At 37.2% G+C, this 22,548-nt stretch overlaps 1 long non-coding RNA gene across 1 annotated transcript; it reads right to left on the bottom strand.

Moving 5' to 3' along the window:
• Nucleotides 1–6,337: 6,337 nt before the first annotated feature.
• On the bottom strand, nt 6,338–18,917 carry LOC147436755 (uncharacterized). Its single transcript, XR_015184702.1, has 2 exons — nt 18,596–18,917; nt 6,338–6,752 (listed from the first exon to the last, which is right to left on the bottom strand). It is a non-coding gene; the product is annotated as an uncharacterized LOC147436755 (long non-coding RNA).
• Nucleotides 18,918–22,548: the final 3,631 nt, after the last annotated feature.

Consider the following 22,548-nt stretch of genomic DNA (forward strand, 5'->3'; position numbering starts at 1 on the left):
TGCTCACATATGCATAATGCTCACATATGCATAATGAGCATTCTTCATGATCATGCCATCTTATTGATTCTAACTATCTTTTCTGGCGGATCTATCCAACACTCCAAGGCATCAACCCTTCCTATGTGCAAGTATATCGTGATATGTATGAGTTACAAGAAGTCACAGGCACGTTGTTGGGTTATCTAGGTGGGAGTGTGCACTATCTATGTTCTAACCCACTGTGTAGGTCCACCATAACCTATGATGACTACTCATCGGTGATCATACTAAGGTGCACTGCTCTAGCTATCTTGTTTTTCAAAAAGAAAACACACTTGTAAAATTTAAGATTAATAAAAAAAGGATACAATTCTCTTCTATTGGGGTGTGAATCTAGATACAGTTTCTAAACACATCTCCAAGAATCGTGGTCCTAGGTTTGGATAGATTTGAACTTAGTGTATCTAGACATCTGTTAGAGATTAGTGAGATCTGGATGTGATGCCTAAGTGAATGAGATTACGATGCATCAAGATTTCTATGTGGATGAGATGATTGGATATTGGTGTGAATGCATCAAGAGTTTCGGAAGGATGAGATGATTGGATACTGGTGTGAGTGCATCAAGAGTTCCGAAAGGATGAGATGACTACACAGTAATCTAGGTGCATCAAGAATTCTGACGGAATGAGATAGCTAGATTGAATGATTGAAATACAAGTGTTCCATGTGAACTAAGTGTCTTATTTTGTGAATTGCATGCTATGTGGGATGTAGTGTCTTCTGAGGATAGTCATGGGCATGGTTTGCTTGATTGAAATGTGAAATAAAAAGATATGATAGTAACAACATTTAGTCAATCCAGACATCCACTAGAGATTGGTGAGATCTTGATGTGATTACTAAATATGTTTTGATGATCATCATTCTCATCTAAAGATCTCAAAGTGGATAGTGATGTGAATGTTCAGTGGTTGTCGTCTTCGTGCAAGTATTGGATATGCGTTGTCTAGTGCGTCAGTACTTAGAGTCAGTGTCTATTGAAGATTTTTTTTTTCCTTTGGCTGTTTTTACAAGCGTAATCAAGGGAGATTACAATTCTTTCAAGAGGGGGAGATGGCACAAAGTGATGATGTGGAATGACCAACTGGAAGAGAAATGGCCAAGTGGACAAGAGAAACTGGACCAACCAACTTGAGAAAGCTATCAAGAACTAAATAGCTTATGGGAGCAAGGGCTTTTGGGATTTAGTGCTTTTGAACTGAATGCTTTTGGGGCTCTGTTTTTGGGCATCCCTTGTAAGAATAAAAGAGCGCTTGGGTCCTCACTCTACAGAGGATTTGGATGCAGAGTGTGAGAGCGAAGGTCCCTCAAGAGTTGTACTTTGCAATGATTAATGATAAAGAGATACCAAAAGGGGCACCAAACCTTGGGGACAATACCTCTAGGCACAAAACTACGTCAGGCTATGCCGATTATCTCTCTCTCTCTCTCTCTCTCTCTCTCTCTCTCTATTAAAGTTCATTGCTTTCAAAGTTTTTGTCCGTGTGTTGCTATTGATTTGTCACTTGGAATGTCCAAGCCTGTTACAATGGCCATCTCCTATCTGAAAGTAGCCATAGAGATTGCATTAGATCAAAAACACATCACACAACAAGTTTTGGACACTTTCCACTATAATTCCTAGATCATCAAGAGCATCTTCCCCATGCGAGGCAGAGCCTCATCTAGAGAATCTCATGATGTTGAACACTAGTAGAGGGGAAGGGGGGCACATGGGATACTAGAAATCATAAAGCACAAATCTTTTGCGCCTTCAAACCACACATATCCACACCATCTCTCTCTCTCTCTCTCTCTCTCTCTCTCTCTCTCTCTCTCTCTCTCTCTCTCTCTCTCTCTCTCTCTCATCTGTGCTTCCTTATGCCCATGTTGCTTTATCTCTACAATCCCTACATCACTGTACAATGACGACATACAAAGAAGCATGTACGTACCTACTTTGGTGTTCTCCTAAGTCCTTTGTGTAAGAGAGATTTGATTATTCGAGAGAGAGTTTGAGATGTATGCATGCACTTTTTTTAATCTAAAGAATGTAGGGTCATACCGAATAGTGTGCACTTTTAGACTTATAGGAAAAATAATTTTCTTTTTAAGTTTTTCTTTTAAATTTAGAGAGAGAGAGAGAGAGAGAGCATAAAAGAAAAAAAATATTGTCAAGTGGCCATCTTTAGCCTTTTAACCACCATGATTTCTGCTTTGTTTAAATAAGTAAAGGAAGACCAGGTGATAAAATCACGAGGCATGTCATAGAAATGATTTGCGCTTATAAAAAATGTACAGCATAACTTAACCGGAAAGAGAGGCAAGTGACAACCTATTGAATCCAACAACACATGGTTTGAGAAGGAAAAAATTCTAGTTGCGAAGCTCTCTATTTTAAAAAGTGATAAAAACATGAGGTCTGTTTTTTTGGATCAAAATTGCATTGAAGAAGAATATTTCGGAGACAAAAGAATTGTTGTGTCCTCCTGCTTAGATTTGAGATCGAGGAAAAAACTATATTGACAAAATGGTAGTAGATTACAAAATTTGTATTTGATACACATGGTGGAACGAATGGAACAGGGTTTCGAGGTAGGTAGTGTTGAAGTACAATACTTAGTTGGAGGAATTGTTATTGTTTGGCATGAGGTGAACTCGGATTTTCTTTGCTCTTGGGGGGGGGGGGGGGGGGGGGGGGGGGGGGGGGGGGGAGGGAAGGGAGGTGTCCCCTCTGGTGGTCTTTGGTCTTGTAATGGAGTTTATTTTGGTTGTAGTATATATGTGGTTGAATGATCCGACCAAAAGCAAAATCTTGTGTCGTAGATGTAGTGAGGTTGTTGGCTCCTCACCCAAATATGGTCAAGCATTGAATTATAAATGGTTTTTTTTTCTTTAATTTGTTGTTAATAGTTGTTTGAAGGAAGTAGGATTGTTAATCCAAAATTAATCCATGGTCATGCTGACTTCCCCTATGTTGAAATTCAGTGAAGGAAGAAGAAATCCATGATTTGGCCAAGTATTTTTAAATTTTGTTTCAACTCCTTCTTGAGTGCAATCTATGGACATAGTATCAAGCTATAATGATAGAATCAGCACGCACCAATGCACAAATAAATTGAGTAGTAGTTTGAAAATCAGATTTTTTGATTTGTGGATTGAGCATAGTAAGACATTCATGCAATGGATTCCATCTTTGCTCCACACATGATAGAGTGACAAAAAAGTAGGTTGGCCTACTTGTCTAATCATGGTGAACACATTGCACTTGAGTTTGGTTTTGTAATCTGATGACGTTCGCAATGATTGAAGGTCATGATATCCTAGTTGGAATGATAGTATTTTCTCAATTTTAGTGTTTTTTAAAACATATTTTGCATATAATTTTCTACCTTGCAATTTTCTCTTCTGTAGACGCACCCATATAGAGCCAAGCACCTTGCCAATGATAATCTTCATCACCTTGAAGAACAAGTTTTCAATATCCATGGCAAAGCATCTATCTTTGTTTTTAAGCTCCCATTGTGCCACTTTTAGGTATTTTTTCTTTGCAAGGTGAGCGTAGGCTCTTTGTTTTCCAAAGAATAAAGATGGGAATGATAATACCTCACAATCGGCATCATCAAACAAGCTCAATGGAATCAATCCTGTGTAGGGTGCAACACTACGTGCATGTACATTATGATCAATGACTTGTTGTGAGAAGTAGATACCATGGACAAGGGTGTCTGAATGCTCATCCCCCAGCTCATCAACCTCATCTTCTTCTTCATGCAATATTACATGTGGACTCATATGAAAGCTAGAAGCCCAAGTATAGTTAATAGAGGATTTGTGCTCTTTGTACAAAGAGGTGTGAATTAAGTCCTTCAATGCTTGAATCACATAAAAGGGACGAACACCACCACTAAGATATGCATGGTCATACTCAACTTTATGCTTAGTCTCTACAAGGATTGTTGCGTGCTCACTATTGAAACATGGTAAGATTGCTTGAATTCTTGTTAAATCATCCATGACATTAACGACACTCCCTTGCATCCCATATTGACCCTCATAATTGAGCTCTTGAATTTTCGTGAAACAATTGCAAAGAGACACAATGTGTTTCTCAATTCCATTCAATAATGTGATACTTGCAATACTTTCATTCAATTGAGAATGTGGATAAATGCAAAAGAGTGGTGTTTTTTGAGTTTTTAAGCTTTGTTTGCAAGACAAGCACACTCTTTTATATGGAGCAATGCTAAATGTGTTCAATCCCACCAAGGTTTCAAGAAAAGAAACTTCCAATGAATCAAATGGTGCAAATTCTTTTGGAACAAAAGGCTTCTACAACTATAACATGCATACAAGGAGTGTCTAATATTTCTTTCACATATTTTTGTTTCTTTGATCCCTTATATAATGGACACACAACATTGTCTTCATGCAAAATTATCCATATAGAGTAAACTTTTGTTTGAATTTGTTTCAAAGTGTAAGAGGAAGGGACTTGGGTTTGAAATTGTGTAGCTATTTGTAATGCACTATCATTTGGAAAAGTCCTCACAACATCAAGTAAGCTAGCAGCAAGATCTTTAGATCAAAAGCAACACTTATGTTTCTTGTGTAAAGTTGATTGTGTATAAACAAACAAGCCATTTTGGCTAAAACAGACAAACAAGCCACGAGAAGAGGAAGAATAAGGAATGCAAGGATTAGAATTAAAAGAATGTTGATGATTTTGTTCTTGAAACACGTGAACAATACATTGCATCTCCAACACATGGCAAGCTAGAGTGATCAAATTGATTGATAGCAACACTCAATTAGTTCTTGTAAGCCAAACATTTATGATCTCAGTGTCTTGAGAAAGACTTTGTACAACAATGTGTTGACCAATTTTTCTTCTAGTTTTTGGATAGAAATACTCACATCACACACACAAACAAAAATGCCCTTAAAACATCTTGATTGCAAAAAGATTTCTTTAGAAAACCTGCATCAATTCTTGACGTCATGCCATTTATACAAAAGGTAGTTTTCTTGTTAAGAGACATCGCCATAATGCCTACATACAAAAGGATAGTGTTGACAGCTTGGCAAAATATTATCTTGCTAGATAGGTGTAAGGCAAGGCTACTATGCAAAGAGAGAAACAAGGTTTGTCTCTTATTACTTAGATTTAAAGATTTTTACATAACCTTGTGCATCTATTGAGAAGTGGCCACCTCTCTTCATTCCCACCAAGGAAGATTTCAAACCTACTAGATCAGTCTCATACATGTGCAAGAAAGAAGATATCAATCAAAGTATCTAATCAACAATCTTTCCATGCAAAGTGACTGCAATTAATTTATCTGTTAATTATGGAGTTTGATTTACCCCTTGTAATTTTTTGTGTAAAAAACGCACATTTGTAAGGCCCCCATTATGAGGATAAGCCATTGTGCATGAAGAAAAATAACTCACCAAAAAATACAATCACTCCTTGGAAATCAAAATTTTCACCGGAATATTATGGCTGGATGGCGGCTGGAAAGTGGTCGAAAAACGACCGGTTGGTTGGCCGGTTGGCCAGTAGTAATGGCTGGTGGTTGATGATCGGAAGTCAATGGCCGGTGGCCGAATTGAAAAGCGGACTTGTCTTCTCAAGGGCGGCCACACCTGGGCGGATTGAAGGGTCCGATTTGGACTTATCTACACAAGGGCGGCTACACATGGCTGCCTCTCATGAGAGAGGGCAAACCTTTTGGCCTATAAAAGGAAGCCATTTCTACACACATTTCACAGTGTGAAGTTGATACAACAAGGTGGGTGTGAGGTGGTGAGAGTGAAGCAAGGTGGGAGATCCAAAAGGGTATAATCCCTTTGTAACCTACTTCTTGTTTTGAAGTGCTAAAGCCATTGAGTGGTTGCTTTCCCATGGACGTAGCCCACGTTGGGTGAACCACGTATATCATGTGTACTACCTCTCTCTCTCTCTACTCTATAATCTCTACCTCTCTCTCTCTACTCTATAATCTCTTGTGTGTGTAAATTATCTCTCTCTACTAAGTAATCTACTCAATTATCTACTTAGCTGCGTCATATTTCCTACATTACCATCACAATCAACAAACTTTTCTTGAAGAGTGGGAACTTTCCATATTTCAATAGTCTTGTTACATGAAAAACACTAAGGGTTTGAACTTTGAAAATTACCTTGACCTGTTTTGCATACTCCACACAAATACTCCAAGAAAACACTATTGACATTCATAACCTCAAGAGATCCAAACACCTGAAAAGAGCATAACAAAATCACGCCATATACAAACAACCTCACCAATTTAACTAAGAGCATCTTATTGTCTTTCCAAATCCCATATTGGCGGTTTTATTTGAGCATATATCTTTGAAGAGTGGTTTGAGATGCTCAGACAAAGGCAACAAGATGTTATAATCCACAAAAGACAGAGTGTTGGAAAATTTCTTGAAACATTTATGTTGTGAGCCATACAGCCATAGAACCCTTTCTCTTTGACTTCATTGGTGATATGTTCGTGATGGCACAAATAAGAGCTACAATAACAACACAAAGTGTAAGAGCATACTAATAAAGTATGTTCAAGAATTAATATAGTATGCTTATCGTTGCTCTATCAACGTCAGCCGCCGCGGACCATTTGTGACAATGAGTCGGGTGCCACTATTACCATCACTTTTGGCCATGTAGCCCCGCATCCACCCAAAGCTACAGAGCCCTGCAATGGACACCAAGCATTAGAAAAAGAACTAGAAGGCCAAAATAAAAATCGGACCAAAGTATTGGAATTCACCTTGTACGAGAAAGACATACCACCTCCAAAATGTTTTCCTCCGCCAATATCACATGCCAACAATTAGAGAAATTTCAAGAGCAATACAACCAGGTTTGCACCATAGAGTAAGCCTCCTCAATATAAATGGGATAGGTCTGTCAAAGACCGATGGACCGAAAGACAAGACACGCACCCGAGCGGTAGTGAAAGCTCTTTGTGTCTCACCAATATATGTTATGACAATGTGGAGTTAGACAAGTGCTTGTCAAACGTGATGATACAAAGCAAAAAACTCCAGAGCTGTCCCAGTAGAGGGGACGACAAAATAGAGCAATACAACATCGTAGGATAGAGCATCACAACATTGAAGGACGACCCAGATCCGCCACAGATCGATGAATGGGACAACAAAGCAAAGCAGCACAACACCGAAGGCCAGAGAATTACGAGACCAAAGGACATCCAAGATTCTCCACAGGTCGGTGAAGGGGATGTAATGGAAATGGCCTATGAACATTGAAAATAGCGGAATCAAAAGAACTATAGTGAGCATTTTTATGAGACTACTTTGAGAACATAGAGGGTGAATTTAATTAGCGGTAGCAATATAACCATTATACTTAATTAACTTGGAACAATACTTTTGCAAGAGAGAGAATCAGAGAACATGACAACAATTGAGGACCAGATTAATGTGGAGCCAATCTCCCCTCCAAAAGGATTTTGTAGTTATAGTTTCTCCCATAAAGAGAGACTTGATACAATACAAGCTTTGTGTTCCTTAAGACCTGGATGGTGCAATGAAGATAGAGAGCTTCATGAACCCCAATTATGCCTGTAGCTTAGCTAGATGAAAGCATTAACTTATCCCCGATCGCAGTCCCAAGACCTCAAACACCTTCGAAGGTGGAGAGAGCTAGCATGTAATGAGGGTAGGGAAGAGGAAGAAGAAACATTCATATGAGAAAGAGATAGTTCCTCACTTATCATCACTCTTCTTGATTAGCATAGCATAATAGCATAGTAATAAAAATGGAGAAGATGGCAAGATTAAGCATTGAAGCATGTCTCTTGGTTGGATTTGCATTACATAGCCAAGAGTGTTGGTGTAGGCTCTCAACTTCTCAACAAGATTGGAGAAGGAGATGGAGTTCTTGCACTTTCACCAAGTGAGAATGAGCATGTGAGTGTGTGAGAGAGAGAGTATACCCCCCAAGCACACCCCCAAATTGCTTTGGTTGACCCCTCATTGTAGCTAATGCCTGCATTTGATCGGACCCCTAAAATCCTAGCCAATCACATACATAGTGCATATCAAGAAACCATGGTAGCATTTGGACAAGTGTCCTGCTTTCCCCTTAGAGAGAGAGAGAGGGCTTGGAAATTTCTTTAGACAATTAATTCTCATTGGACCCCTCTTAATCCTAGCCAATAGGATTCAAGCACCCCATGTGGCTAAGCATAAGGAGAGCTTGACATGTGTCCTTTTGCCCCTTGAGGAAGGGGTGCCTTTTCGGTGAGTGAGAGTTGGTCAAAATTACCCCTAGATTTGGGGCTCGCCTCTTCCTTTGTAGGGCATCTCTTTGACTCAATCCCCTTAAGTACCTTACCTCCAAGCATGGGAAGCTTCTCAAGAACCTTACTCATCATGTATAGGCTTAGCATGAGCATGGGTTCACACACTCTCTCATGCCCCTAGCTTGTAGGCTCCCCCCCCCCCCCCCCCCCCCCCCCCCCCCCCCCCCCCCCCCCCCCCCCCCCTCCCCTTCTTTGTAGGGTTGCTTGATCACTTTGAAACACCTTAAGAACATGGCCGGCTTGGACAAGTAACTTAGTCATCAAGCATGCCTAGCATCTTAATTTTTAAACACCAAATGCACGGGCCTAGCTTAACCTAAGGCCCTAGGTCTAAGTACTTTTAGCACTAACCTTTGTAGGTCTTCTATGAAGCTAACCATAAGTTCTTTAAACTCCATTGCTAGCTCTTTGACAGACCATCTCTCATTTGGACCCATTGACTTTGGCCCCGTGTTGAGATAGATCCACAAGCACATTTCTATATTCTTACTCTTGTTCCTATTTATTCTCCCACATTAAATGATCAGTTTAATATGAGAAAATCATTTGGGTTAGTTAGATATTAGATTTTATGACATTACCTCTCTCTTGAAATCATAGTTGTTCTTGACTATGAGGTAGAGAAGATAAAGCCTTAGTGATTAGTCTATGTTTATTAGCGGGTAGAGGATCCATTTTTACTCTACTAAATCATTCCAAGATGGATGACTAATCCATTTGAGGCTGGGGAAACTTAGCCACGCCACAAGCATGTTTGCTCTTGAGTCCATTTCATTCTCCCAAAGTAGAGTGACAAATTCTACTTGGTGTTTGAGAGACGTCGACATCACAAACATGCTTCTAAGCATGCATACTACTTAACTTCGTGCACAAGAAAAAGAGAATTAGTCTTATAAGACAAAAAATTGACCATTTAAAAGAAATATGTAAATTATCTTACTCTAATGTAGCATTGTAAGCATTGACAAGGTTCATACTATCCTTAAGTTGTACTCCTTGCATCCATCTAACATCTTTAAAAGGATAATTATTGAACTTAATAAGATATTGTTGGATAATATTACCATGCTATAGCACCTTTTTCATGCCACACATTTTGAAACACACTCTTGTATGTCTACTTTCATGGTATGTTTCTACTCCTTGAAGAGTAGGTTGAATGCCTCTATGACCTGCATACGGAGGAGCATGGGATTCATACATGACTTTCTCATGAAGACAGTGAGTAACACATAGCCTATTGCCATGGAGAAGATAACCATCCTGCAAGGTGAATGGTTCTTCTTTCTTCCCCAATGCCAGGGCTAACATTATGACTTTAAAGTCAAGGTCAATAGCATACTCATCGATCATAAAAGATAGATCATTGTGAGTTGCTATAGACACCGCATTGACTCTTGGTCATCATGAAAGTGCATCGATCACTTGATTGTACTTAACAACAATGTGAGCAATATGAAAATTAAATTGCAAAAAAAAAGCTTGGTTTGCATCATGAAGTACTTGAGTCTTTGGTGGACCGTTTGCAAAATAAATGGATTCACCAATAGAGAGTGCTTCCATGTGTCTAGGGCATGTAGAACAACTAAAAGATCTTTTTCATATATCTCTTGAAAGAAAAATTCACTCTTCTTTTGATTAATAAAAAGCTTGTTCTCCTCAAAGCTTGAAAAATCACTTGGAGATGTTGCTTCTGCTCCTCCAAGGACATGGAGTAGATGATGATGTCATCAAAGAACACTCTAGTGAATTTTTGGTAAGGTCTAAAGATTTTCTCCATGAAACGATTGAATGTGACTGGAGCATTTTTCAAACCAAAAGGCATGATAAGATATTCATAAAGACCAAATGTTGTACGGAACAGAGTCTTTAGGACATATTCAGTAGGTCAAACCTTTTAGCTTATCAGTTAGATCTTCTACCTGTGGTACGAGAAATCTGTTTTTGATAGTGATATGGTTTAGCGCTTGATAGTCCACACACATGCGGTATGTACCATCTTTATTCTACACTAAAAGGATTGGAGAACAAATGGGAGAGGAGCTAGATCTCACCATCCCTTTGCCTACCAGCTTTTATACTTGCCTCATGATCTCCTCTTGTTCAGCTTGGGAAACTCAATAAGGAGGCTTGTTAGGCGGTGAGCTTCCTGGTAGGAGCTCAATTTGATGGTCATCATTCCCTCATTTTGGAGGTAAGTCCATAGGGATATCATCGATAAAAACATCTTGGAATCCATTTAGAAAATTAGACAAGTCTGATTATTCTTGATTCCTACCACTTTGTTTTATTAAATCATTACATCATTTAGAGACTCTTTGACAAAAATCATGTACGAGAAAACTGATCTTTTCATTGATTTTTTAAAAGCAGGTGAAATTACAAGTGGTATAGTACGACATGACTCATTAGCATCTATATACATGCTCTTTTCCTTGTAGGTGAAGTAGATTCTCCTTTCGGGGAACTTCATGTTGGCAGCCATGTGGTTGAACCACGGTGCCCCTAGATAACATCCTCATGTTGGAGAGGAGAGATGAAAAAGTCTTCTTTGTCGATGTAGCTTTGGACATGAAGCCTCAACTTCCCAATCAAGGGAGTAACAGAGGCTTGTTGTCCCTTAAAAGCTCCATCGACAGCTAAAGTATCTCCCATCTCAAAAGCTTGAATGCCCAACTTAGTGGCCAACTTCATTGATATGAAGTTGTGAGTAGAGCCAGGGTCAAATAGGATAAAGGTATCATGCTCCCTTACCTTTCCCCAAGCATAGGAAAGAGGTGATCCTTCGCAATGACCATCCTCTTTTGGAGCTTCAACCGCGGAAGCTCTAGGAGTCTCATTGTGGACATTTCTTTTGGGGCAAGAATGATAGCCATATATGCATACGGGTTCAGATGACCTGGAAGATAGGTTTTTTAAGAACAATCTTTTTCTAGGATGGACGTTTTTCAAGAGCTAGGAGCTGCTTATTACAACACAAATGATGAGATTCTGCTACTTCAAAGAGGTTTGGAAGGCTAGGAATTGACGAGTATTCGATAACACCGTGGAATTATCCAGCTTCATAGAGATAATATAAGAAAGTAGGAGGGCAATCTTAGCCTTTGGGAAACATAGGAACTCTGATGAACGGAGCAGAATAATTGGTACCGACCCTCTAGATAAGGGACTGAGCCCTATCTTGCCGTGGGGTGGCTCCCTATTAACCGATGTATCTATGGTCTCTGGGAGATTCCATGGCTCGACACGAGCATGGCAAGAATTTGTAATTTTTTGAGGTTGTCAATATAAATTACTCACCATTGTGTATTTTGCAATTTAAAAAAAAAAATGAGAGAGAGAGAGAGAGAACATAAAAGAAAGAAAATCTTGTCAAAGGACCAGCTTTAACCTACCATGTTTTATGCTTTGTTTACGTAGGTAAAGGAAGAAAAAGTATCACTCATGCATACGAGCAATGATACTTATGCATACATATGGGCCCTTGTTAAACAAGGGGTTGTTTTACCAAACATAAAGAAACTTGTTTAAAGAGGGGGTTGTTTTGCCAAACAAGAAGGAATTGTTTATCTTACATGCTTTCGTTTCCATTCCTAGCATTTTTATCTATTAAAAATTTGTTTAACCTCTAGGATAAGAATGTGCTCTTTTTCTCCAAGTTTCATTTTTTTTTTGGGGGGCAAAACTCACAATTTGAGTGTATTGTATTAAACACATTATAATATTACAAAAGCAACCTCAAGCTCATATCGAGCCTTGAGGTGAAAAAGTTTACAAGCAAGATGTTTGCCGCCTCGTAGCATGGTCTTTCACCAAGCATTTGAACAAAATTTTTAGGCTTTACTTACCATATGTTGACAATAAGGCATGAGTAGTCCTAGACCAATCTTCCCAATTTTGCTTGCACCCGAGCGTCCATATTAGCACTTTTCTTTCTTGTATAATCTCTATGAAGCTTGCCACCTCAGGATCTCCTTCGAACACCCGGTTGTTCCTTGTCTGCCATACATTATTGAAGAAGAAGTATCTAACTGTTTGAGTGTGTTGATGAGGAGGGCAGGATTTTCCAGCTTCTTACCACCACAATCCCTTTAAGCCACGGTTGCCTTATTGATCGTTCTTTGTCTCGTGCTACTCATTGGAACGCATTCCCAAGCAACACCATGCGACACTAAAAACCATGCATCGGGATCCTCTTGTAAAGGAACTAACTACAAAGCTAGCTTGCATAACAGCAAGGTGGAAAGGGTATGGATACGATGACAATTTCTATAACATCCACAATCTTGGAGGAAACCGTGAAGGAGGATGTTGATACACGTGATATAGGGTAAGAACATTCTCAAGTATGCCTTATTTAGAACTTTCCTTGTATCCTAAATGTCCTAATGAGCTTGGTTATGCTTTTGTGTAGATGTTGGCACGAAGGCGAATAAGGAAAAAATAAAATTAAAGGACCCATCCATGTTACAAAAATAAAATGCTCCTCTTGACATGAGCATTGTAGTTTCTATATGTAATGCATTAGAAAAATTTTGAACTCATTTTTGGGCCTTTTAAGAGTGCCACATCATCAAAGTTGTACAAAAGAAAGCAACCCGGTAAACCCCTCTAAATATTGCTTAGAACCCCATGATATGACCTATCATTGAAAAGTTCTTGAAAAATGGATGCTAAAGAGCCAAGGTCCAAAAATTTTGGATGACTTCTATGAAAGTTATGCCATTTTTTTTTCAATCAACCAGGTTTTGTTACCGTTACGATAATCTAAAATCACCTTTTTCTAGATCTACATGAAGGCAATGTCCGATACATGCATGCTATATATCAATAGATAGCATTTGAAGAGTAGATTCTAAATATCCACCCTCCGACAAGTTTGGATCTTATTTGCAAAAAAATTACCGATCCCCACTTTTTGAAAGCTATGCCACATCAACAATTCTTACAAGGCCCATTTTTGAGTCCAAACTTTTCCTAATGGTGTGAGCTTTCAAATGTTAAATAACAATTGTACAACTCAGTATGTTTAAATATTTATAATATTATCTCAAGAATTTGGATGCATCCTTGTCTTAGTATAGTATGTTTTTTTTATTCATGTTGTATACACTCGTGTAACAAGTATCTGGAGATGCTTTGGACCTCCCCCCCCTTGGGGGGCCTAAATGTTCAAGTAGTGGAAAAGAAAAGAGTGGGCTCCCGGGGTTCGAATGTGTCCATCACTGAAGCCCTGCCAAGCAATTACTCTATATTCTTCTTCAAGTATGAAGAGATGGCTATAAATGACCTAGGTGGATGTTCAAGAATTCAGCCCTTTATCTCTTCAAATGGTTGTTGACTTCTCTCTAGAAGGCGTGATATCTACTTTGTGTCCTATCTCTGTAGAGCTCTTGAATCTTCCTTTCTACTTGCATCCCTTGTTCTTGGGGATTTCACCTCAAAAAAATGTTTGTATACCATAGGAGTTCACAAGAAGGAGTTTTTTATTCAACACATTGATGTAAACTAGCAAGATCACATTAACAAGAGAGGGTTTTTTATTCAACTTTAGAAAAAAAATATGTTAGCCTTAAATTCAAAAGTATGTGTCTCATTCAGACTAGTGAGCATGGACATATACCCCCTAAGGCTCCTCACAACTAGATCAATTTTTACTAACATATGTCTTAGAGAATTATCTAGCTCTTTGAAGAATTCCCTCCAAAAAATGAGATCGAACTTTTATCTCTATCAAAAATTGAATATGCAGATAGCTAGGCCATGTAGCTTGTACATATGTTCAATGAACAACCTAGCTAACTTTTCAGCTCTTTTTTAGCACTGAAACCTTTTAATCTCAACATCTTGCATTTTAGTGCAAATTCTAGGACATTCTTAAACAAAGTCAGCTAGTAAAATTATTGTTTGATGGTTCATAGATGTTATGTATCCTAGGATGAGCTTCTGATGGTCTATCATCACTTTTAATAAGAATGAGCACCAAACTTTGGGAGAGGGGACATGGAGTCACTATAATAAACAAATTTTTCTGAGGTATGGAAAACTATATCTGATTTCACTTTAAGCTATAGCAACCACCTCCCTTCTTAGAAAGGAGTACTAGTTTAAAGAAATTAGGTGCAATTTTTTTGGGAAGAGGAGTGAAAGCTAGCTTGGAGTGACTATAGAAGCATAATATTCATTGGGGAAAAGTTATTGACACCATACCATTGAGGGCGAGTACCTATTCTACAAAGGAAGAGTATGCATATCAACTACTGTGAGCTTCATTGCCATGAGGGAGTCACTAAAAATAATTTAAGATAGCACATGGGCTCAATAGAAGTGCTTTCTTCCTCTTGTAAAGCTACAAAAAATTTATGTAAATAAGGTTTTTTTAATAAATTGAATAGAAAGGGTTCTTTTAATATAAAATTTGTTTTTAAAATTCAAAAATATCTCAGGGGTTCTGAAATGCATGCACTACTATAGTGACCCCCTAAACCATCTCCCAAAGTTTGGTGCTAATTCTTATTAAAAGTGATGATAGACCATTGGTCGGTCATCCTAGGATACATAACACCTATCCATCAGAAAAAAATAATTTTAATAGCTCGAGATTGTTGTATATTGTTGATGTTCTTAATACTATCCACTCACAATTGTGAGTGGATAGTATTAAAAATGTCCAAGAATTTGCACTGAAATGCAAGATGTGTGAGATTCAAAAAATTCAGAAGCATTAGGGTTGGAGGATTACTCCATCCACTTAATATTCCAAGTGGAAATGGGAGAGTATTTTCATGGATTTTATCACTGGTTTGTCTAAAATGAATGAAGGGAATGATTTTGTTGATATAATGGGAAACAAGTGAAAGGGTTACGATGGCTATCTAAAACAATAAGAAAATGATAAAATCATTAGGTTGAGTTTAATTAGAATTATATAAGGTGAAGCATTGTTTGGGAATGATTATTTTATAAAATGATGGAGTTTTCTCCTCGCAAAGAATCAAATAAAAATTATTACCAAAAAATTTGAACTAAGTTCTCACATATTTCACAGACTTTTCTTCCCTTTACCATGGTTTTCCTATTATTATATATATGTGTGTGTGTGTGTGTGACATATATATATATATATATATATATATATATATATATATATATATATATATATATATACATATATATATCATGATAGAGGAAAGAAAAATCGATGAAATATGTGAGAACTTAGTTCAAAACATATACTAGCAAACATTTTGAACTAAGTTCTCACATATTTCATCGGATTTCTCTTTGCTTTATCATGATTTTCTCATATATATGTGTGTGTGTGATATATATATATATACATATACTAGTATGTGACCGGCGTGCTGCTCCGGATAATTGGAAGCAAGGCTTAACTCTATGACACTTTCCTTCCTCATCTTCCCCCCAAGGTGGAAACATGTGCAAACATTCTCTATGCATCGATAAGGTAGTTTAGGCTTAGCTTCATACCCTACTTGAGTGCTCAGCTTTTTTATCACATTCAAACTTGCTTTCCTCATATTTCAAGCCTCCCAACTACTTCATGGATGCTCAATTTCCACCCTCATCTCCATCATCCTCAAGCATCGAGAGTCATCAATCAACCTAGCATAAAGCATTTGACATTTTTTATTTGGTCCCATAGGTCATATTATCACGTGTGACAATAATACTCTTTCTCTCTTCTCTCTATGTATGTACGTGTCTCTACAAAATGTGTGTTTGTGTATGGGAGGTGGGAGAAACCTTATATATTTATATATATTTTACTCTAGTTGATTATATGGGAGCATGCGCTTGCGCTCTCTCTCTCTCTCTCTCTCTCTCTCTCTCTCTCTCTCTCTCTTAGACTGCTATATTTACTTTATAGTTAAACTACTACATTTACTTTATGTAAGAAAAATGTCTTTTGACTTTGATTTGCCAAAAAGATTTGTATTTTTGCAATGTTACCATTCAGTTTTTCATTTTAAATCTTCTTGCCGTTCACTGTTGCATTTTAGATTAGAAGTTTTCTATGGTTTTTTTGAAGTCAACCAAAGTATGACACATGGATGTCTTCTCCTTCCTTGAAATTTTAAGCTCATAGTATAGAATATGTGTGTGTGTGTGTGTAGAATTTACTAGAATTATGCCAGGTGAGCTTCACTTTAGCAATAAAAGGAGAGAATGCAAAAGAAGTCAAGCCATGTGAGAATGTGACATGAAAGGTGAAATAACAAGGTGAAAGTTCACTATGGCCTGCATAAGGCTATAGAGATGGATTTAATAATAAGAAGCTTCTTTGAGAGAGGGAAGACATGAAAGCAACATCAATATTTTAAAACATTTGTTATATTAATTTTTTTGAAAATAAGTATAACAATAAACTATTTAGATTACAATATATTCAAAAAGCACAAAAATAATTACTAAAAATATATTTGAAAAGCAGTAAAAAAGAAATCTTTTTGCCATATGACACTAATTAGAAAGCTTTATCCAATGTTCTAGAATTGCAATCTATTCAAAATGCAACCCTTTACTAAGGCCTTATGTAATAAAAAAGAAAAGAGGATTTTTATTGTTTTCACGAAAAGGTAGGTCTAATTGGTATAGGAAATAATAAAATTTCAATATATGCCCAACTCTCTTCTCCTTATTTGTTTTAGAAAAACAGGGTTGAATTTAAGTGGAATTATACAAGGTGAACCTTCAATTTGACATTGTAAAATAATAGAATGCAAGAAAGGTTAAGCCATGTGAGGGTGTGAAATTTAAAGACCCATATGTATGTATGTAATTGCTAAACATACATACATGCATGCATGTGGGTGTGTGTGATATATATATATATATATATATATATATATATATATATATATATATACACACACACACACTAAGAAACATTTTGAACTAAGTTCTCACATATTTCATCGATTTTTCTTTGCTTTATCATGATTTTCTCATATATGTGTATATATATATATATATATATATATATATATACACACACACACACACACACACTAGTACGTGACCCGCATGTTGCTGCAGATAATTGGAAGCAAGGCTTAACTCTATGACACTCTCCTTCCTTGTCTTCCCTCCAAGGTGGCAACATCTGCAAACATTCTCTATGGCTTAGCTTCATACCCTACTTGAGTGCTCAACTTTTTTATCACATTCAAACTTGCTTTCGTCACATTTTGAGCCTCCCAACTACTTCATAGATGCTCAATTTCCACCCTCATCTCCCTCAAGCATCGAGGGTCATCAATCAACCTAGCATAAAGCATTTGCCATTTTTTATTTGGTCCCATTGGTCATATTATCACTTGTGACGATAATACTCTTTCTCTCTTCTCTCTATGTATGTATGTGTCTCTACAATATGTGTGTTTTTGTATGGGAGATGGGAGCAACTTTATATATTTATATATTTGAAAGTATGTCTACCTCAACTCTTCTCTAAGGCTTCCTTCTAAAAGGTGGTTAAAGTAGCTTTGAAAGTTGCATTTGAAAGGACATTATTCCTTTCTTTTCAAGATTTTCAAGGCTCTTTTGAGAGACACATATCTTACAACCAAAATTAAACTACCTTCACCCCTATGCATACTAAAGCCTTTAGCATGCCAAAAAGATCTATTTATCGTTTTAAAACCAAAATAACCTTTAAGACAAGTCTCAATCATCATTGAAAACATTAAAAAGTAAAATAAAAAGATTTATTTAATATTATAAAATCAAAATAACATTTAAGATAAGTCTCACTCACACTGACAATATTGAAAGTCTGTTTAACTCAACTCTCCTCTAACGCTTCTTTTAGATAGCCAAAAAGAGGTGAAAAGTTATCTAGGTTGTTCATTGAACATATCTACAAGCTACATGTCTAGCTGTCTACATATTCAATTTTGGGGTGTACATTCTTGCTCACTAGTCCGAATGAGACACTTTTTGCTGAATTTAAGACTAACATAATTTTTTTTCTAAAGTTGATTAAAAAAACCTCTCTTGTTAATGTTATCTTGTTAATTTTTTTCAATGTGTTGAATAAAAAACTCCTCCTTTTGAACTCATGTGGTGTAGTTACATTTTTAAAGGTGAAATCCCCAATAACAAGGGATGCAAGTAGAAAGGAAGATTTAGGAGCTTGAGAATACTCTTACCCTATCTGTCACGTGTATCAACACCCTTCTTACCGATTGCCTTTGAGATTGTAGATGCTGTAGCAACTGCCATCGTATCCTGACGTACTGTTATGCAAGTTCGCTTTGTAGCCAGTTCCTTGACAAGAGGATCCTGATGCTGCATGGTGCCTAGTGTTGCATGATTATGCTTGAGAATGTGAGTAGACGAGTAGCACGACACAAAGAAAAATCAAGAAGGCAACCATGGATTAGAGGGATTATGGTGGTGAGGATGAAAATGAAACTTGGAGAAGAAGAGCACGTTCTTATCCTAGAGGTTAAACAATTTTTTGATAGACAAGAATTACTAAGAATGGAAAGGAAAGTATGTAAGGTGAACATCTTCTTCTTGTTTGGCAATACAACCCCCTCTTACAAAACAACCCCCTATTTAACAAGTGCTTGTATACATGGGTCATACTTTTTCTTCCTTCACCTAATTAAACAAAGCACAAAGCATGGGTGGTTGAAGGATAAATCTGGCCACTTCACAAGCTTTTATGTCTTTTATATTTTCTCTCTCTCTCTCTCTCTCTAGATTAAAAAAAACACTTTAAAAAAAAAAAATTTGTTATATCTATACTATATATGAAGCAGCTTAAATTTTCCAAGGAAGAAGAGACCCTCCATGTGTCACTCAATGCTTCACTTAAGAAAGAACCTTATAACACCTCTACTCTAAAATGCAAAAGTCAAGATTAGCAAGATTTAAAATGCAAAAGTGAATAGTAACATTCTAGGAAATGAAAAGACTTTTGGCAATTGAAATCAAAGACTTTCTACTTACACAAAGTAATTGAACCTATGTAAGTACACATAACAAAAAGACTTTGCAAAATGTAAAGTCAAAAGACTTTCTACTTTACATAAATTAAATGGTCCAAGTTAAGTGCACATATTAAAAAAATGACAATTGTTATGGATATTTTATTGTTTAATAAAAATCTAATTTTTAAATATAAATTTGCCTTTGTTTTTTCAAAGGGTTTTTTTTGCTTTCTAAAAGAAGCCTTAGAGAAGTGTTGGGTTAGGCATACTTTCAATGTTTTCAGTGAGATTGAGACTTACCTTAAATGTTATTTTGGTTTTAAAGTATTAAATGGATATTTGTATCTCATCTTTCATTTCACTTCCTCACATGGGTTGCCTTCTCTTGCATTCTATTCTTTTAGAATGATAAAGTGAAGCTTCACCTTGCATAATTCTAGTAAGTTCTATGCATATACACACACACACACACACACAATATAAACAAGTAGCGATATAATATATGTTAATGAGTTCTTTTTATTATAAATATAAATATATTTATTTATTTATCTATTTATACACACACACACACACACACACACACATATATATATATATATATATATATATATATATTCTAATGAGCAGATTGGTAAAGAGAAGAAAAACCAGTTGAATGATGTCAAAACTTAGATTAAAAATCTACAAAATTTTAGAAAATTGATATTATTTTTTGATCGCTTCTTTGCGAGGAGGACACTCGATCAATTAATGAGAGAGAGAGAGAGAGAGAGAGAGAGAGAGAGGGTGGAGGGGGGGGGGGCGGGGGGGGTTAAACAATGTTGTATGTGACGATCCCCTTTTTCTTTGATATATAAACTCATTGTTAGTGGATCGCCGTGAGACGGATGTCTGTAGCATAGCTATTAGGCACTAACATAATGTCAATACTCAAAGAAGTGACTCAAATGGGGTACAAAGACTCTTTGAGATCATCAATCTCAAGAAGTGAAGCTTAACAATCAAACACAACAACTCTACAAGCAAACCAATACTTAATGATTTGTCATATCTATATTGTATATGAAGTATCTTAAATCTTTCAAGGAAGGAAAGACCCTCCATGTGTCAGTCACTCACTGTCACTCACTGCTTCACTTAAGAGAAAACCTTATAAAACCTCTATTCTAAAATGCAAAAGTCAAGGGGAGGAAGATTTAAAATGCAAAAAAGTGAATAGTAACATTGCAGGAAATGAAAAGATTTTTGGGAATTGAAAATCAAAAACTTTCTACTTTACACAAAGTAAGTGAACCTATGTAAATACACGTAACAAAAAGAGTTTGGAAATGTATAGTCAAAAGGCTTTCTACTTTACATAAAGTAAGTGGTCGAGATTAAGTGCACATAACAAAAAAATGATAATTGTTATGGATATTTTATTGTTTAGTGAAAATCTAATTTTTAAAGATAAATTTGCCTTGGTTTTTCCAAAGAGTTTTTTTTAAGATCAATATTGATATCTTTACAAAATTTGTTTTCAAATAATTTTTTTCGATCAAACTCACAATAGTGAGTGACTGTATTTAAATCTCAAAGAAATTACAAAACAGTCTCAAGCTTAAGCCGAGCCTTTAGGTGCTAAAGATTACACAATTTTCCTCTCCCCAAGGCTACCAAGAACACAGTAGGTGTACTATAATAACAAACTTTTACTTACCGCAGCTTGCCACAGCGGCATCAATGTATTTTGAAAACAAAACAAGTGTATTTTAAATTTTTTTAAAATAACTATAAAGAGACACTTCTATATAGGACCACCGTAATTTAAGCTTCCCAGGCATCTTCCCAAGGCGGGAATTAAACACAAGGACCAACTGTCCCCGGAAAAATTGCCCTGCTTTCGGGCGATCCAGCCATTTTTTTCGTCGGGACTGCAGATCCTATAGCACCACAAAGCTATGCAACCGCTATTCGTCTAGTTCTTGCAAAACATCCAAACGATAAATAACAGAATCTTCCGGAAGAAGCCGATACGCAATCAGCATCCGCAGACTCGGAATCACATGCTCCACTGGGGTGATTGCCTCCATGCCAAACGCCAACTTAAAAGGAGTCAATCTTGTTGCCACATTATAAGTTGTCCGATAGGCCCATAAGGCGGAAGGAAGTTTCACATCCCAATCTGTTCTATGTATATTCACTAACTTTGTTAATATCCGAATCAATTGCTTATTAGTTGATTCTAGTTGCCCATTCGTCTGAGGATAATATGGAGAAGATTTTCTGTGCAATACAAAATAAAACCGTAGCATTCTCTCCATCACCTTATTCAAAAAATGACTTCCCCGATCACTAACCAGCTCAATAGGACAACCATATCTGGAAAAGATATCCTTATATAAGCACCTAGCCACAGAAACTGCAGTATTATCTCTTAAGGGCCATGCCTCCACCCATTTGATAGCATAATTCGTGGTTGTCAAAATATACTTATTACCCGTGTGAGCTGCAACTGGTTTAAAAGGTACAACAAAATCCAATCCCCACTTTTGAAAAGGCTCCAAGGGCAAAACCGGCTGAAAAGGCATTCTGGACCTTTTAGTAGGTTGCCCCATCCGCTGACACACATCACACTACTGCACATAATTTCTCACATGCTGAAACAATGTAGGCCACCACAATCCGGATTGGAGAACCTTTCGAGCCGTGATTAATGCTGCAAAGTGGCCTCCCGCAATACCGATATGGACTTCCTCCAAAACCGCTTCCTGCTCTTGTGGTAGCACACATCTGAGTAATACATCCGTTACCGTACGATAATAGAGCTTCTCCATAATACTCTCAAAATTCCTGCTTCTGATAGCCATACGTTTTCTTTGATGAGACTAGACAAGAAGGAAGGCATTTCGCCACTGTCGAGAAAATGAAACATCTCCTCATACCATGTCCATGGGATGCTAGGGATGACCCTTGCCTGTTGCGGAACTGTTGTATCCTCTGCAGCCATACCTGTTAGAAACAGAGACGCATCTGGAAATTCATCAACTACACCCATCGGCGTCTTACTAGAATCTAACTTGGATAGGTAGTCAGCCACCGCATGCTGAGCTCCTGGACGATTTATGCCCTCAAAGTCAAATTCCTGCAGCAAAAGCACCCATCTGGCCAATCTTCCCGTCAAATTCTATTGACGTACCAGGTATAAAAGAGCC

Source organism: Adiantum capillus-veneris, chromosome 17 (genome assembly GCF_014529385.1).
Source record: "Adiantum capillus-veneris isolate H3 chromosome 17, ASM1452938v2, whole genome shotgun sequence".
In the NCBI taxonomy this organism is placed as follows: Eukaryota; Viridiplantae; Streptophyta; class Polypodiopsida; order Polypodiales; family Pteridaceae; genus Adiantum; species Adiantum capillus-veneris.